The sequence below is a fragment of the Typopeltis vanoorti genome, chromosome 6 (genome assembly GCF_054136105.1).
Source record: "Typopeltis vanoorti isolate ZY-2024b chromosome 6, IOZ_Tvanoo_1.0, whole genome shotgun sequence".
Classification (NCBI taxonomy): Eukaryota; Metazoa; Arthropoda; class Arachnida; order Uropygi; family Thelyphonidae; genus Typopeltis; species Typopeltis vanoorti.
The window spans coordinates 123,146,722-123,165,026 of NC_143554.1; the positions used below are offsets into that span (position 1 = coordinate 123,146,722).

The following is an 18,305-nucleotide window of genomic DNA, read 5'->3' on the forward strand; positions in this document are numbered from 1 at the left end:
TGTGGAAAGTCATCTTGATATGCATTTACAACATACTTTCATGAGTAATTAATTACTCAACCTTTAAACCGGTGTCAATTTTCCTCTTTTACATGAGATTTATTTTCATCAAGCAATCTTATTTGCATTTCAAAAATCAAAGATGAAATTTAAAAATGTATTGCATTATGTGTGCACATACAGTGCACAGCTCCAAATGGTGCTGTGCTGTGAGCATTGAGGTTAATTTGAGAGAGTAAGCTTTTGGATTCTTGAATAGTGTGCAGAATATTTAATGTCATCAAATGTTTTTCAAATTACCTGTCATGGCACGCTAGTTAAGAACCATTACTATTAGAGCATTTCTGCATGAAGTTAAGCAAATATCAAACTTGTGGAATAACAGTAACTTATTCATACCAAATGATGAATTTGATTCGTTATCTGTTTCCAATGGGAAACTTGTAAATGAAACAGATTTAAGCCATTTTTGAGACATCCTCTACAAAGATTATGTAAATATCACATTGGTCTTAAGTATGCTGAGTTATCCAGGTACTCTGCTCAGCAGGCTAAGGAACTTTTAATATTCACCACATCCAGTAAGCAGTGGTGGTGGTAGTTTCATACCAGTGCATGAAAATTTACTGCGAAAGACCATCACAGACATCCATATCACAGTGGAATGTCATATTTCATGGTTCTGCCTCTATATCAAATTTGATAAACATGTTGCATTTACTGTGGTGCATTGTTTCAGTGGTAGGCTGGTTGTGGCCAGATTTAATTGTCTCTGAAACACTGTACTACACCCTACCTCGTTACTGAAACCTCAGGTGACTTGAAAGTTCAATTCCTGATTTAACCTTAGTCCACACCTTACTAACGGGATTCATATAAAATAATTTGAAATTTTATCCCCTATCCACCAAAAACCAAAAGATTAAATTCAAAAATGCCCATGAAAATTTTCTGAAAATCATATTTAAGTCTCCTAAATACATAACCTTAACATCACTTCCCAGTTCAAAAGTGTACAGTGCATACAGAAAATGCTTGAAACCCAAGTAGTATCACTAAACATTCAGTTGAATAGTTCTTATACCAAAAGAAATATTTCAGTGAAATATGAGCCTGAGAAAACTAATGCAACCTGGGTGAGAGCACGGATTTCACCAAGGGTTTTAAGTGATGTGTACAAAAGCATGCATAGATGTGGCTTGTTCCTTTAAAAGACGACTACAATCTGTGTTTCTTTAAAATTTCGTAATCGTTATTTATATTTATGGCGAACTGCACTAATTGTAATATTTAGTTTTTTATTACGCTACTTTTTTTTCTCAATGTGCTTCCCCTATTACCTTGTTATTTTTGTCATTGCTTGAGCTTGTACAAATTGCCTATATTCTCCACTCTCTAACTCACATATAATATTAATAGTTGACTTTATTCTTTTCGTAATCTACTTAATTTTACCCCCCCCCCCCTCTTCAAGGCCATAAAGTTTAATCTCATGCGTGCTAATATCGTAGACTGAGAAAAAGCCTCTGACTGGGACCAAATCCTTAATCTACGTTGCTATAATTCAAATGTATTAATCCTTAAAAATTTATTTTTGTTAACGACTGCGCCGTTAAGGATCATGTAAAAGAATTTTCTATCTTTCCTTTACATACAAAAGAATAATTTAGCTAAGCATGTATAAATAACCCTTGAGTCAATTTTATCTCAAGCAACTCTGAATTACTCAGTTGTGACTGTTACTTTACTTAGATCACACAGGTTCAATTCGTTTTATGAGACAGTGCATTGGCTAACAAAGATCAGGCAAGCTATTAACAAAGCCAAATATGTTTATTCTAGCTAAGACAATTTATATACAAAGGAAATAGGACCTGTCACATGTCTGATTCTAAACACATTCATTAAACAATTCACTTAAAGCATTAGACAAAGAAATTATTCACACTCAACTTATTAAACACCATGGATGGATTTTTGCACACAAAACCTTACTCTCATTACAAACAATAAAAAGCAAAAGTGCACTATACATGTTCTAAGCATTATATAGCACTAGCGCTATTCAAAATTACAATATTGTATTATACACATTTACACTGACTTTCGGCTTTCTGACCTCTTCAGCACATTATGCCATTAGTTAAACAGAATCAAATTTCTCGTTTGTACACAATCTAGGCTAGTAACATAAAGCAATCTACTTATAAGCTCACTGTGTCATTGTACAATCCTAAATCCAAAAAAAGGTTAAGGATGAATTCCGCTGGTTTCTTTCTTTTGACGTGCACTACGGCTGTTGTTGTCTTGCAGATTCCTTCCTTGTAATGTTAATGCATTTTTCATCGATGTTAGTAACTTCATCGGCTGCTACAAATCAGCACACACTGGGATCGGTACATTCTTTGAAGAATTTCACGGAAGGATATCTTGTAATACTGCCAGCAAACTCCCCATGATCTCCAAAAACTATTCACGGGATCGCGGCTCTTCCCATCCTCGAAAAGCTTGCCACAGGAACAAAAAATAAGAGAGAGCCCTCGAGCCTCAATCTCCACCTTTTATGTATCATATCCAAAAAATTCCCGGATTTACTGGTTAGCGCCCTAATCACCCATGTTTACAGTAGGTTTTGGCGGCAAAACTCATAGTCCGGTGACCTTTGAGACTGTTGCTGACTTTCAGTTTACTAGCCTAATCCTGTCTGAGCTTTTTAGTTACAATTGCTTTTGGTTCTACATTCAGTTATTCTAACATTATATTACAAAATTATTACATTACAGTAGGTTACATGCACTTCTAATTATATGTATTTTAATGGCCTATGTAAAATTGATATAGGTAAAAAACAGAGAGATTTTACAAAGGCCTACCCTCTCAAAAAAAATTTCTTAACCCAGTTTCTGCACATTTTCTGGGGAAGACGACTACATTTTTCTAATGTACCATTTCTCTCTATTTTTATTGTCAGATCTCCCAGTCCACCTCTTGTTTTTAGCTCTCGAGCAGTATGCATTACGTCTCATCCTACTCCAATTGTACCTAGGATCTCTAATATGGGCCTCCACAACACTTTGCCTGTTCCACATCGGTTGGTTAGAAGATTTGTTTATCCTTCTAGGTCTCTCGATCGTGCTATGTTTAATTTTCCCTAATTGTTCTTCCTGATCATTTACTAACTTGATGTTTGAGATATAATAGGCATCATTCAAAGCCTCCGAGTGACTGTTAACTTCAGATGATGGACTTAATGAAGAGTCAGTGTGGTCATTGTGATATTCTTCTTTATCTCTCACAACCTGCTCATTGAGTCCTTATAGTCACTCTTTTGTTCTCTCTAGTCAAGTGTTCGCTACTCGATCTTTTAAGACGTTGACCCTTTTGCCTGAATGTTTGTTACCCATTAGGAAAATCGCAAGAGAACTCGTGTTTCTCTAGAAATTCAGTTCCTAAAATTATTTGCATGCTCGGGCGAGATGTCCTAGGGAGGACCAATAACTTTTGAGACACACAATTTAAACTCTGGTAAGTACAATCTAACTCTTACTCTTTTGATGCACATCCAGGTGTTGAAATTCCCATTAGTTTAATTGGTCTCTTCAGTTCAGATACACCCTCTTCCATACATGGGATTTTATTTTCTGAAAAACTTCCTGTGATGACAGAGGGCTGGAAACCAGTATCCATCAGGACGTCACGAGGCATTCCCTGAATTTTTCCCTTAACCCTTCTACCGGTCGAGGTGTATGAAATAGCCAGAAATTTTAATGGATCAAAACTTCATTGCCGTTCTACCTTTTATCAAGTATTTACCCTCCGCTGCTGTTAATCCCTTAACAGAGATTTTAGAGCCATTAGCGGATTAACTGTGGTGGAGCGACTTATGTGCCACTTCACTTTGCATGTACTGTGTTACTTGGGATTTCTTTTACTGTATTAAAATATTGGTCTTTTTTTTTTTTTTTTTTTGTGCTGCACAATTTATTTATTGTCTCTTTCCAAAAATAAAAACGATTTTCACATTGCCAAAATAAATAATCAATCCTGAAATGACCAGCCTTTGCAATGAATATATTTTAGTAATAGTTTCAAATGTTTGTTTGCATTTAATATATTTTGTCAAATATTTATATTTTTAAATAACATTTAGTGAAATAAATATGACATTTTGCTTTCTTTCTTTGCAAAGTACCTTTATATGGATCTTCACATTTCAATTTAGGAACGTTTTTTTAACAACAACAAATGATTATAAACTGCATTACTCGGTTCCTGATTGTCTTTTTTAGTATCAAAAATTTATATCCAGTGGTATTTTATCAGAAACTCTTTGCCGCTGCCTTTTGCTTAAAATTGCAACAGATTTTTTTTTTTGTAGGATGCACATTACTATAATATCCAGCTTAACCACTGTAGATATGTTGAAAATATAGTAGGAAGGATACCCTGTATGGAGTGATTCAAATTTTATGCTCATTTTTAAGATTTTTTACCGCAACTTCTCCTCCTCTCCTGGAACTGTTAGATAACTACTTTAAATTTCTACTGGTTTCAAAGCTTTCAGACAGTTCAAAATATCTTATTTCAGTTTACCATTTTGACTAAAGCAATAATGTTGTATATTTGGAGCTTCTAATTCTGTACTATTTCTTTGCATCTGAAATCAGCAGTCTGCTGAAATTATTCTGATTTAGAAATACTATATTTTCAATATGTAAAACTGTATGCATACCACACAAAAGAAAGTTCAGTTGTGTTATTTTTTTGTTTTTTTTAAAAAAATTCTAAATATTACTGCTGCTGATTCCTATTTCTGAAATACTTAGAAATGCTAGACAATAATCCTCTTAGCTGAACACAAGAGAGGAAGTTTCCCAGAAGTCACACTAAATTGCCTCAAGCAAGAATGTCTTGTTTCATTTCAGTTGTTCAGATATCCTAACACAGAAAAACTGACATTTCTTTTACATGGTGATGTAGTATTTATGCCAAAAATGATTTCTTTATTTATAGTGATCAGTTTCACTTTTATTATCGAAAAATTCTAAATTATTTGATACAATTATCTTGAAAAAAGAATTTGAAATTTTTAAGAGAAAATGTGCATATCTGTAACATAATCATTTAATTTTTGGGTTGGGGGGGTAGACATATTCAATCTGCAGGCAATTGTTACAAACGTAAATCACTTTGGGAACATGCTCGTGCAGTTTAGTGTAAAATAGCAAAAGTTTAACTACTTCAATAATCTCACGTATCTAAACTAGAAGAAAATGTCGTTATATCTGCTGATGTAAAACTCTTACATAAATATTTTTTCTGGCATGAATTCTCTATCATTAATGTAATCTTACAGATTTTTGCACTCTTGTATTGACAAAAGAAATATGTGCAGTAATTTCTTCTTTCTACTACAAGAAAAAACCAGATACAGGAGAAAAATATGTATTTTCTTTTTCAATGGGTGAATTTACAATGGTCTTTCTTTGTGTTTTGAAATGAAAGTGCAAATGATTATTTTCTTACCATTTTTGCCAATAGAAAATCTGCTATAATTATACGAGTGACATTTTACCGTTTTTCTCCCGCAGGAGAATAGAAATAACGCAATAATATTGTTCAATCTGTCGAACTTTATTGTGGTGCAAATATTTATTATCAAACTTTGCTGTTTTGTAATAAAAATATATATTCGTGCTACTTTGAAAATTTCATAGACAAAAGTTTCGGCAAACTATTCTTATATACAAAAAAAAAATCTTATAATAGGCATATCTGAAATCTGTGAATTATTCTTCGAAATATGATTTTGAACAAAGCTATGTTATCTTTGTAATCAAGAACATCGGCAGCCGTGTTTTTTTTTTTTTTTTTTTTTTTTTTTTTTTTTTTTATATATTTCAAATAATTATTGCAAATTTATTTTTTCGAAAACAGAAAATGTTCTGTCGAGTAGGCGATTAGACAAAATTAGCACAAAAACATTAATTCTCCAAGGTAATGCAATATGTACAATAAATAAAGAGAGAAAATAAAAATGATTTCTATATTTTTAGTATCTCTAATATAACTAAGTCCAGTTGCCCTGCATAAAACAAGGAAATGCACTCCTTGTTATATAGAACTGAGACTCAGCTTTGCAAGATAATCTGTTTAAGTGTTCTCTACAGCATCAAGGATTATCGCACCTTCTAAAAAGGACAGAACAGCCAAATTGCACTTCTTATTTATGTTCTTTCAACAGGTGTATTAAATCATATCCAGATTTAGCTGGACGTATATATATAGCATATATATATACGTCCTGGCTGGTTGGAGGGTTAATGGTCATTTTGGATTTCTTTGGGTATTCTCTGATCTTGTTCTCTCTCCTCGATGGTCTGTTTGCATAACCATGATGAATGTGCACAAGATTTGACTCATATCTAGTATTTCTGTTGGAGGGTCTTTTATTCTGAAAACACTTCCAAGCCTTGTGCCCATATTTATTTTTATTACAAACAAAACATTGGGGGCTCTTTTCTAACCTTTACCTCATTATTCCCTTTTTTGTCAGGGAGTTATTTCAGGGGTCTTTGCTATTAGCCCCCCCCAGCTGCTTAAGTTGCTCCATCACAGGCTGTTGCAGCCTTTCTACCTCCTGTCTAATTATCGAGTGTATTTTCTCCAGGTTAGTATGGTTTATTTCTTTCGGAATGGTTATCTTATTGTCAGTTATCTGTTTAATGTCGAATGCATTTCCTCGTTCCACCTTCCTTTCCTTACGATCTTTAATGGACTTTCCTTTAATCTTACTTCACAAGAAGAATCATTTGTCTTTTTTATTACATGAACTTGGCTGTTAAAAGCAGGACGAATGTCTCCAAGCTTCTCTCTCCCTCCTTCACAGTGAGGTAACATTCCTCAAGATTGGTGGCCCTCTTTTTGGATGCAGTCCCCTTTAGTTCATCTTTGATTCCCAACCTGAACTGGTGGAATATTGCTCAGTCAAGAGGAGGTTTATCATCATTGGAGATGCTTAGACTATTTGCAGTGGTCAGTAGTTTATAGAAGTCTGTTACTCTTCTTTTTTGAGTGCACATCTGCAATTTCCAAAGGTTTGGGCTTATATACTTCGTACCTTGGGGAACTGGGAAATTAAGGTGTCCTTAAACTTCATGTATTCTAAAGTGTCCCTATGTATTGGGATCGGATACAGGAAGTTCTTGACCTTTCCGAACAGTTTGCTCCTAAGTAGAATTAACAGTTGGAAATCTGACCAATTTCCAACCTTTCTCAGCTGCTCTATAAAACGCTAAGACATCATCATTATCATCACCAGAAAATTCGGGGACCGCAATATTCTCAGTGTTATTTAAGTGGATTTAAATCCTGCCGACTGCACCTTTTGTAATATTTCGAAATTTTGTATTTTATGTTTATTATGACGTTACTCCTTTCGTAATCTATTTAGCTTTACTTCCCCCCCCCTTCAAGGTCGTACAGTCTCATAGGCTGAGGAAAAGCCTCTGGCTGGGACCAAATCCTTAATCTACGTTGTTATAATTCAAATGTATTAATCCTCAAAATTTTATTTTAGTTAATGACTACACCATTAAGGATTGTGTAAAAGAATTTTCTATCCATCTCTCACTCAGATTGTGTTATTACAACATTTATGCTGACCTGCTGCTGCAATCATTTCTTACCACTGGAATAGATTGCCATTGCAAGGAACAATGCACTTATGCAGCTTGACCTTTTTGTCAGACGAATCATTAACTTAAATACCAAAAAAAATCTGATCTTGATGGCATTCCATAATTGTATTTGATGTGCTTATGAACTAACCCATAAATATTTACTATTTGAGAAGAGCCAGGTAGTAAATATTTTGCATTCTGTTAGCCAAGAAGTGACATCATAAACTTATAGGGTAGAAAACAGAATAGAATAGCATACAAGTGTGATTTTTGAGAAATTAAGTGAAAAACAGGTGAAATTGAATTTGTTTTCGCATTTAATTGGGATTAGTAGTGTTTAGTCATCAACAATGAATGCAGATGCTCATCAGATAAGGCTGATCCAACGTTTATATGTATTTCCTCTTAGAAAATGTCTTTTCCAAACTACCGAATTTGAATATATATAAATATATATAAACAAATATGTACCAATACTGATGCTCAAAACACAAATTAGCAGTGTAATCACTCTCATTACCACTGTTACCAATAGTTTAAATGAATTTCCTGACAATCATGAAACTGCTGTTTTAGTATGTGGCATGGTAATGTTGAAACAGTTTCATGATTTTATCAGGAAATTCATCTAAACTATCCTCAGATCATGGGCCATACAACAAAAGGCAGCAGGTGTCAACACCTGCATTATGCTCAGCTGACATCTACCCAATAGATGTACTATCATTTCTTGTCCTGTTTTCATAAAAGATTATTCCAGTTTTTGGAACTTTGGTCATCTATTGAATATGCAAAAAAAAAAAATATCTGGTTCATTCTGAGCTGTGAATTCATCATGATGGCATACATTTAAGAGAAGTGCATCTCATTTATGCGAGCTTTATATATTTATAATTTGTGATAGGTTGTTCAGATGATTTCTCTTCCCCCCCCACAAACACTTGTTGTATGGAGATACCAAAATTGTAATAGGTTACAATTTTAGATACTTATGCCTGAAAATATGGCAGAAGTAAATAGTTCAAGTCATGTAGATTGTAGACTAGGGTCAGGAAAGAAGAAACTAAGATTTTCTTAGAAATCTGGATATTCGAACATACAGAGGAAGACCTCTATTGAACACTGGAACTTATATAAGAAAAGGAAAATAGGTTTGGGGAAATTGCTGTCAGAAAAGAAAATGATATTGGACTACTGCTTTGTTTTAACAGGATGGGAAATAATTGTTGGAAGTTTTTCCACTTTGGTTATATTATAAAGTAAAGATGCCAAGAAATTATATTCTTGGTTTAATCCTTTATCCAAGTGTACACAAAGTTTGAGGCTGAAGTATTTTCAAGAGTGGGCACCTTGTATATTGAAGCTAATGACTTCACATCACTTGCCTTAGTATTCCATAATGCAAAGCACATATCCTTTTGGACATATATAATAATGCTGTACATTATGGGAAGGGTCACTACCCAGACTCATTTTGACCTTTATTGCAGTCTCATCAGTGTGAGCCAGACCCAAGGTTGAAGTAATACAGAAGGCATATTCCCATATGCTTTATCTCTAATCCAGAGAATTTTAATGTGTGTGACACTTTGTATGCTAAGATCTCTCTCCCGCAGAATAAACATAGCTGTCATCTCCATTCCTTGAACAGGATGGAAATTATGTCCCATAAACCAAAACAGTTTAGAAAGTTACTTTATGGTGCTACTGATATCACTGGTATGAAGCCATACAGCTGTGTGATTTCATGTTTGAAATGTTTTGATTCTGTCATTTTTTCACAACAGCAAGCTTAAATTCTTTAAAAATGTTTTGAATAAAAACAAATTAAAATTGAATATTCTGATAATCATTTGTGAACCCATCCATTCATGCCATTATACCAGACTAGCTAGCATATTATTATGTAACACCTCCAGCACCTTTTACAAAGACTCATCAAGGGAGAGTGTGCCAACAGCATAGAATGATTGATCCCCTTCCAACTACTACTAACCATGCTCAAACTTGCTTAACTTTTTTGCATGAGCCATTTGTAGCAGACTCCACCAACCTTTGCTGGCATTAAGCCTGCATAGGAGTGCTTTTATTTATATTTACCAGGCTAGCTAGCTAGCATATTAATAAGAATGCATAGGGGTGCTTATATGTGAAGTCATAAGCCTCTATATATATATATATATACATACACACACAAGTTGCTCCAGTCCTGAAAATACTTCAGGTGCAAACTTTGTTTGCTTACACTTGAATAAAAGATTAAACCAAGTATATAATTTTTTGGTATCTGTAGTTTATAATATATAACCAAGTGAAAAACTTCCAACTATCTCTAATGCAGAGTATGTCGTTAATAAGGTGTGTGTCACCTTTTTGGCTATCATATGACTTCAACATTAGTATCACCTCTGGGTCTGGCTTCCACTGATGCCTCAAATAAAGGTCAAAGCGAGTCTGGATAGTGATGGCCCTTCCCATAATATATCTCTGCAAGGATGTTTTGCATTATGGGATACTAAGGCAAGTGAAGTCATAAGCTTCTATATATTGATTTGCCCCAGTTCTGAAAATACTTCAGGCACAAACTGTTTGCTTATACTTGAATAAAGGATTAAGTCAATTATATATTTTCTTGGTATCTTTAATTTATTAATAATAAACAGCTATGGTCACAGGCAACTTTTACTAGATAATTGGCAGTACTTGCAAGTAATTAGAGGTGCTTTATCTATTCTCTTCCTGATATCCATGTTGAAATACATAAACAGCTAAATATCAAGTAGCCATTCAGTTTGCCAATTATAAAATAAGTTACATAATGTCAACTTGGCTGGATAAGGTGTTTAATTGCCTTATGCCTTATTAAATAATGACTTGCAAAAATGTGGTTTATTATTACAATTGTACAACTTAATTATCTCCTTCAACATACTACCTTTATCTATACACTGTTGCATACAAATTTTCTATTGTTGGAAGCAGTGCTGCAAGCCATCAGGTGTTATCTGTCTGCTTCAGTAGCACTGCTGTTTTCTCCTTTACCTCATCTGCTTACTGAACATGAGTGCTCTTCGGTGCAGATTTTAACTTTGGTAAAAGCTGCATGGAGCTAAGTCTGGTGAGTAAGGTGGATGGGCCAACACAGATATTCTCATCAGCCAGATACTGCTTTAGACAGTGGACTGGAGCATTGTTCTTCCACAGATTGGATCTCTTCTTCCTCACTTGTTCTCTCAGTTTGGCCAGAATCTTAAGGTAATGCTTAGCTGCCTGACCCCTCTTGTAACCATTACCATGTCATTGATATATAAAAAAAAAAAAAATTATCAGCATTGTCTTCAGATTCAACTTGCTCATTCTCGCTTTTTTCATTCTCAGTGACTGTGTTTTCCAGTGCATCGACTGTGTTTCTGAATCGTCCTCAAAAATTCACGTCTCATGTGATGATCTCCTGCAAGTCCAGCTCTGCTGTCAGCTGGACTTGCAGTGGATGAGGTAAGGGAGAAAACAGCAGTGCTACTGATGCAGATAACACCTGATGATTTACAGCACTGCTTCCAACAATGGAAAATTCATATGCAATATTATATAGATATAGGGGAGTATGTTGAAGGGGGGATAACAATTAAGTTGTACAATAATAATAATAAACTGCATTTTTGCAAAGTCTCATTATTTAATAGCCATATATATGAGGTGTATTATATTAATTCTACTATCTGAAAATTCCGAGTTTCAAGTACACACAAACTTTGGTTCATACAGATGGCAAGAAAAATTGATCGACTTTCACACATTTCTATTCTACAAAGGCTAGTGATTTTACAGCAAGCTATTTTTAAGAGTTAAAGATTATATATAAACTACATTTAAACGCAAAAATGACCACAGCTGTAAATTTGCAACATGCTTTTATTTCCTCAATCAATTTCATCAGTCAATTATCTGAAGGTTCAATTGACAAAAATCCATTTACATTGGTTAATTCTGACTTTGATAGCATTATTTGATAGATTTGGACTTGGATAAGAATATAATGCAAACATTTGTTACATTTCCTGCTAAATTTTCTTAAGGGCCATAATAACACTAAAAAATAAACTACCATATTTTAAACATTGCCACAATTTGCTATTCCAAACCTTTCTCTCATCCCTAGATGAATATTATGAACGGGCTTATATAAAAATCTGGGCATGACACTAAATTTGACCTGATTTTTACTTTCTATGATAATGCAATTCTGATGAAAGGGAAGTTTTTAGTAAAAATTAGTTTTATTCTCATCTTATTCTAGATTTTTTCCTGTAGTGATTATGAAATTTAAAAAAAAAACTGAATTTGATAAATAGTAAACTTTGTTTACTATGCATTCCATCAGCACTGAATGCACAAGGCAAAAATGGCATGTACTCATTTCTACAAATGATTTCAACTCCCATTTTAGTGTTTTGGTTGTATGGAATAATATGTATATCAGTTATATTTTTATGAGCACTCCAATAGAGTCAAAAGACTCACTCTATCCATTAACACAATACCTGTCATACAACTTAAACCTATTGTTGCCAGCACCCTAATATTCACTATTAGGGTGCTGGCAACTCATTCACCACCCAAAACACCCTCAGCTTCCAACCTGTTATTTTGCTCCTACTCCCACATCTATTGAAAAACTGAAGTTTCTATCATATCTCCCTTTCACCTAAACTCTGCAATCCACACACCCTCAATCTGTCCTCATAGGGAACATTCCACAGACCTGTCACTTGTCTCTGAATCCTTTCCTGATGTCAAGAAATGTTGGTGATCAAATCTGCACAGTAATCACTGTGTCAGAATCATAGCTTTATAGAGGGAGAATAACCACCTTATCTTTACATCATGAAAACTACTACATTAGAGTAAAACTTTAGTTTAATATAAACCAAAACAAACACACTTCAACCTTCACATCTGGCTATACATACAAAGAAACAAGCTGCACTACAATCTACATGTATGCTAAAGTTACTGATCAACTAATAAAACTATTGGCCTGACCTCTGGTTAAAAAAAAACAAACTACAGAGCTAGTCCTGTTACAAAATAAAATTATTAAATTAAGCTGGAGAATAACATGTTCACACGCACACAAAAAAAAACAACTTATAAATGTACATATAAATTACAACAATCAGTAACTATTATTAAGATTAGGGAGATTTAATCAAAATTTCAGTCTTCTTTAAATTTCGGTTGATAGCAGGTTTTCATGTAAATATGGTAAGAGCAAGATCTGAGAGGCCTGCTTCACCTAATTTTTTTTTTTTTACTGCTAGGGACTGTACATCCAGTTTCCCCACTATATATGTTACAGGAGATGCAATAAACTTCAGGGTGTCCAATGGGGAGGGGGAAGCATTAGATGAGTTGAATATGTTTTTTTAATTTTAAAGTGGCATTACAATTATAATGGTGGAGAATTCTATTATTTTTTTCTGATAACCATGTATGGGAGAGCTATGGTTTTACTATAAACAGTGCCTGAATACATGTATCCAGGAAAGGAAGCGGGTTCTAATTTCAATCCTGTGCTCGTATTTGTTCAGGCAGTTAAGGAATGTGGTGGCTGTCTGGCCAGATAACGAAACCATCGTCAAAGCATCTAAGCCAAACCGTAGGTTTTAAAGTCGAGGAATCTAGAGCACATTGCTCAAAAGTTTGCAATTGAGAGAGGTAGTAGTGAGCCCATGGCCATACCTTCTTTTTGTGTAAGTAATCATTTTGCCACATGAAGTGATGAGAATGTAGTACGTGGATAAAGAGTGATAATACTGGGCAGAAATTTGTTCTGTAGAATTGTCACTGATTGGGACACTTGTGTAAAGGACAGAAGAACTGTCAAAACAGACTAATAGATTACCTCTGCCTAGTGTTACATTTTTAATTTTATGAAGTGTTGCATGCTCTTTATATAGGAGGGAGAATGGCCTACGAACTCCTTGAGTGTTCATACCAATTTCTTGGCTTGGTGCTAATTAGGGCTGTCCTGCTGAACGCCATGTTTGTGTACCTGGGCATAAGTTTTAACAGTTGATCAGTAACTTTAGCATACCATGTAGATTGTAGTGCAGCTTGTTTCTTTGTGTGTATGTGTATACACACACATGTGTATACTCCAGATAATCTTTAATTGTCAACATGCTCTTCAACATCCAAGTAATCCTCTGGGCTCTTTTGCCAACTCTTACGTCTTCTGAATTTCAAGTCTCTATCCACCATCATCACCAGATAAATCCCTATAAACTAGTACCATCAATATGATACAAGGTGTGTATAATCTTTTCATCCCAAAGTACATTATTGCATTTTGCAACATTAAATTGACCACCATTGTACTTTTCCTGCACTGCCAATTTAAATCATCCTGTAAGATGTCTATCACCTTTAACTATTGCCCACCCTAGTTTTACATCATTGGCAAACAACTGAATGTTCCCCTTCAAATCTGCTATAGCAGATAATACAACTGGTCCTCATTTGCCTCGATTCCACTCCACCATACACAACTCTCTGATTCCATCAGCCTCATATCCATTCCCATTTACTCCAACTTGTTTCCATGCAGTGTTCTGTCAAATGCCTTTGCAAAGTCCAGCCATAATATCATTGTTTAGCCATTTCCTTTATTGAATTCTGCTGTCACCTTATAAAATATGAATAAATTTGAGGTAGGACCTAATTTTACATAACCCCTCTATAGAATATCATATTCCTACATTCCCATTTCTACTTTTAACCAATCCAGATACTAATTGGTCTATAATTTGCTACTTCTGTATTGGAGTCACCTTTATGTAATGGAAATATCTTACCCTCTTTCTATTAACAATACTTCACTATTACCAGTTATTTCAAGAATGTTTATGACATCACTAAGGAATGGTTGTAGATCAAATTCCTGGCATGTACCCTCAGGGGTGATATGATAGGATTATATGATATGATAGTACTACACGAAATGTTGTCATTATTAACTTCCGATCATCATTTTCCTCCAAATCAATCTGTTCTCTCAAGACTAATATTATGAGTTCTTATATTTGTCTTTTAAGGTACTTTATATATTAACCTGTCTATGTTGGTGGGCTGATATAGTAAACACAGAACTATACTATATAGGAAAAAGTTTGTGTCTTTTCTCTGCCATCCTGGCAAAGAACTTGTGCTAGTCTACCCTTCCCCATTCAGTTTAAGTGACCCTACCACCTGCTAACAACATGAACCTAATATCATTTTTAATATGATACTGCCACTGATGCCCTCTGTTCACTCCCTTAATCTTTCTCACAGGCTCTAATATCTGCAGTCTCCCTTCTTTGAATAAGTGCTTTCTTTATAGCCCAGCTCTCAAGTTAAAATTAGTTTCAAAACTTGTCTTCTATACAGCTAGTTTTGTTTTATCTATATTCAATTTGCCATCTTCACTAAAAATTGTCTAAGTAGCTGAAATGTTTTATAGGTTCTCCATTTTCAGGATACAGTTAATATTGTCAATGTTTCTGCCAACATTGTCTGTCTTATTGCTGATTTCCAACCATATGTATTATATTTATTACAACAGTTATTCAATTTGGTCATGAATTTTGCCACTTGTACTGGATTTAATTAGAAGTTTAACTTCTGCATAAAGTAATTTAAGCATTGGATAATCCTGCTCTGGCATGTAAGCACTTTTTCATGTCACTTCAGACATCCAACAATCACAGTCATGATCTCAGATAATGTGATAGGATTAACTGGTGTAGAGAAATCAGCAATGTTGGCCTATTAAAGTGAGTAGTAGTGGAAAAAATTATTTACTATGACAGCAGTTTCATGTTATTAAAACACACCACAAACAGAGAAGGTTTATTTATTCAAATGTCCATATTCAAGTTGTGCCATATATTGGTTATTTTCATGTAAAAATATACAAGTGGATCTTATCACTTAAAAATGGATCAGGAATGAATGAAAAGCACAATTTTATAATAAAATTAGTGCTTAATTAGATCTTTAAAACTTTAAGAAAATCAGAAATTTACTACATTTGTGATTTTACACCACATAAGGAAACATGGAGTGAAAGTTACATTTTACAAAAAAACATTTCACAAATAGCCCTTCCTTGTAGCAATTTCCACTGATCTACACAATAAAACACAATAGATGGAAGTGAAGTTTTCACCATACACCACAAAGAAAAGCTAGTAACAATCTACACATCAATCACTGTACAGATAGTTCACTTATCCAGAGATGGTGATGCAACATCAAAAACCTGCAGACCTGGGGAGAAAAAAAAAAAAAAAAAAATAGTTTAATCAAATGTTTTAAATATATAATATACATACAAGAAATAAGTACTTTTTTTACAACATAGCAGTTTGCCATAAACAATCCAAGCAGCTATGGAGTAAAGAAACTTGTTTTAAGAATGACTTATTTTCCCACCAGTTGGTGACAGTGATAATGCTGTGCTTTCTTGGGAAGCATCTAATTATTTTATTTCCATTAGAAGAGGCAACATGCTGAATTAGAGCTGGAAATTATGATCAATTTAGAAGAATACTAGCTATGACCCCATGGTCTCAGTTACTGAATGAAAAAAATGTCAGCAATGCATGGGAATCTTTGAAAGTGCTTAAATGAGACAGTATCTGAATAACCCTATAGCACTCAAAGAATAAATAGGTTGGGGGTCAAATGGATGTGCAACCTTACTAAACAAGAGATCCACAAGTAGATGTGGAAAGAATGAGAAGTTGTGAAGTGAAGGCCAGAAAAATAACCAGTATTGTGAGAAAGCTAAATTGGAGCATGAAAAGAAATTAGCTATGCAGCTAAATGCAATCCAGAAGAATTTTATTGTTATGCCACAAGCAAAAGAGTTGATGTGGAAAAATAACTACTGAATGCAGGTGTACTCTAGTGTCAGAAGCTAATGAGATTGTTCAATTAATTAGCGCTCACTTTGCTAAGATATATCAACCAGGTATATGTAACAGTGCTACTGCTACATTGGATCAAAAGTTAGAGGTGCATGGAAATATGTAGTTGAAGAAATGTTGCATAACCTGGATATGAATTTGTCAATAGGGACAGGTGGAATATCAGCATGTTTGCTAAAAGAATGTTCAACCAAAGTGGTTAGGCCTTTCACATATTTGTATAACTTGAGTCTCAGCTCAGGAATGGAATGAATATATGATGGTTCCATTTTACAAAAGGTAGTGCAAAAACTGATGTGTCTAACTACTGACCTATCAGTGTCTCTGGTGTGATAGTAAAGATTTTAGAGAAGTTGATAAGAACTCATACAGAAATGGGTAAACAAACAAGCTATACTCTGCAAGGAACAGCATGGGTTTATCAAAGGTCATGTTTTAGCAATTTATTATATGAGACCTCTAGGGAGCCGAGGACTTCTTGACTCTTTAGGGAAGTGTTTTATATTATAAAAATGCATTAAAAGCAGAAGTGATTACAAGCTTGTTATTGAATTAATTGATTCACTATCTTCTAGCCATATCTTTCAAATGATTCATCTTTTTCAATTTATAGAAAGCCAATAAAAGTAATGAAAGATACAAAACACAAAGAACCAGACTTATGAGTTCCACAAGTCTTGGGACTGACAGGTTCACCCAACTACTATCTTCATTACATATTTTAACCAGTGGCTATAGCACCTTTAAAACATGAAATACATAGCATCTCTTCCTCCCCTCCCTCAAGACTCCAAAGCAAAACTACTGCTTATCTTGTGTACATCTGAGAACATATCCAAATTGCTAAATAAATACAATCTTCATAGCACAAACTAGTACCCCCCTCCCCAGGAGTGTGTAAAGTATCTTGTTACCTACAACAAAGAGAAAGATCTTTTCATACCTTGCAAAATGTAAGAAATACATTCAATACCATTATGGTGAATAAAGGCTGGCAAACCTTGCTTTGGGCACTGCATGACAGAGGATCAGAAATAAGCCTTACGTACTGGAGCAACTATTTTTTTGAATCAACTGTAATCAGCTTACCATGCCATACAGTATGGTAATTCCATACTCAACAAGCAAAGCAGTATTAATTTATCTAAAATGTAGAAGAGATTTTAAAACTAACTATATTACATAATATCTGTAAATTAAATTTTTTTTTATCCAATATTATTGCAAATAAAACAAGTTGGACAGAAAAGAAAACAAATAGCATTAGACAATATTAGAAAACAACTTGAGATAGTTCAGCCACACTGCACGCATGGACGCAGATAGACTACCTAACATTCTAATAAATACTTTTACAACCAAAAAAGAAGACTCGGGATACCAAGAATCACCTGGCTGAAATCAATCAAGAACATTTCTGGATGCAGAACTTATAATGAACTTTTTTGAAATGCAAGGAATAGAGAAGAACATCCCACAGCATTAGCATTAAGCTAACTGAAAGTCACTCACCATTCGTTATAACAAATTACTACTTTGGTCCTTATCAGTACTATGAGACAACTGTATTCAAAACCTTGTATTAATAACTAGATTAGAGTATATGATTTTAAAGAAAATGTTGAACAAAGATAACTCAAAATAAAAT

At 34.2% G+C, this 18,305-nt stretch overlaps 1 protein-coding gene across 1 annotated transcript in view; it reads right to left on the bottom strand.

The window, feature by feature from the left end:
- Positions 1-15,563: 15,563 nt before the first annotated feature.
- LOC150105890 (serine/arginine-rich splicing factor 7-like) overlaps positions 15,564-18,305 on the bottom strand; it is a 47,832-nt gene continuing 45,090 nt past the window's right edge. Inside the window, exon 5 of the mRNA XM_090394384.1 lies at positions 15,564-15,995. The gene's annotated coding sequence lies outside the window, so the exon portion shown is untranslated. The remainder of the gene's footprint in view (positions 15,996-18,305) is intronic.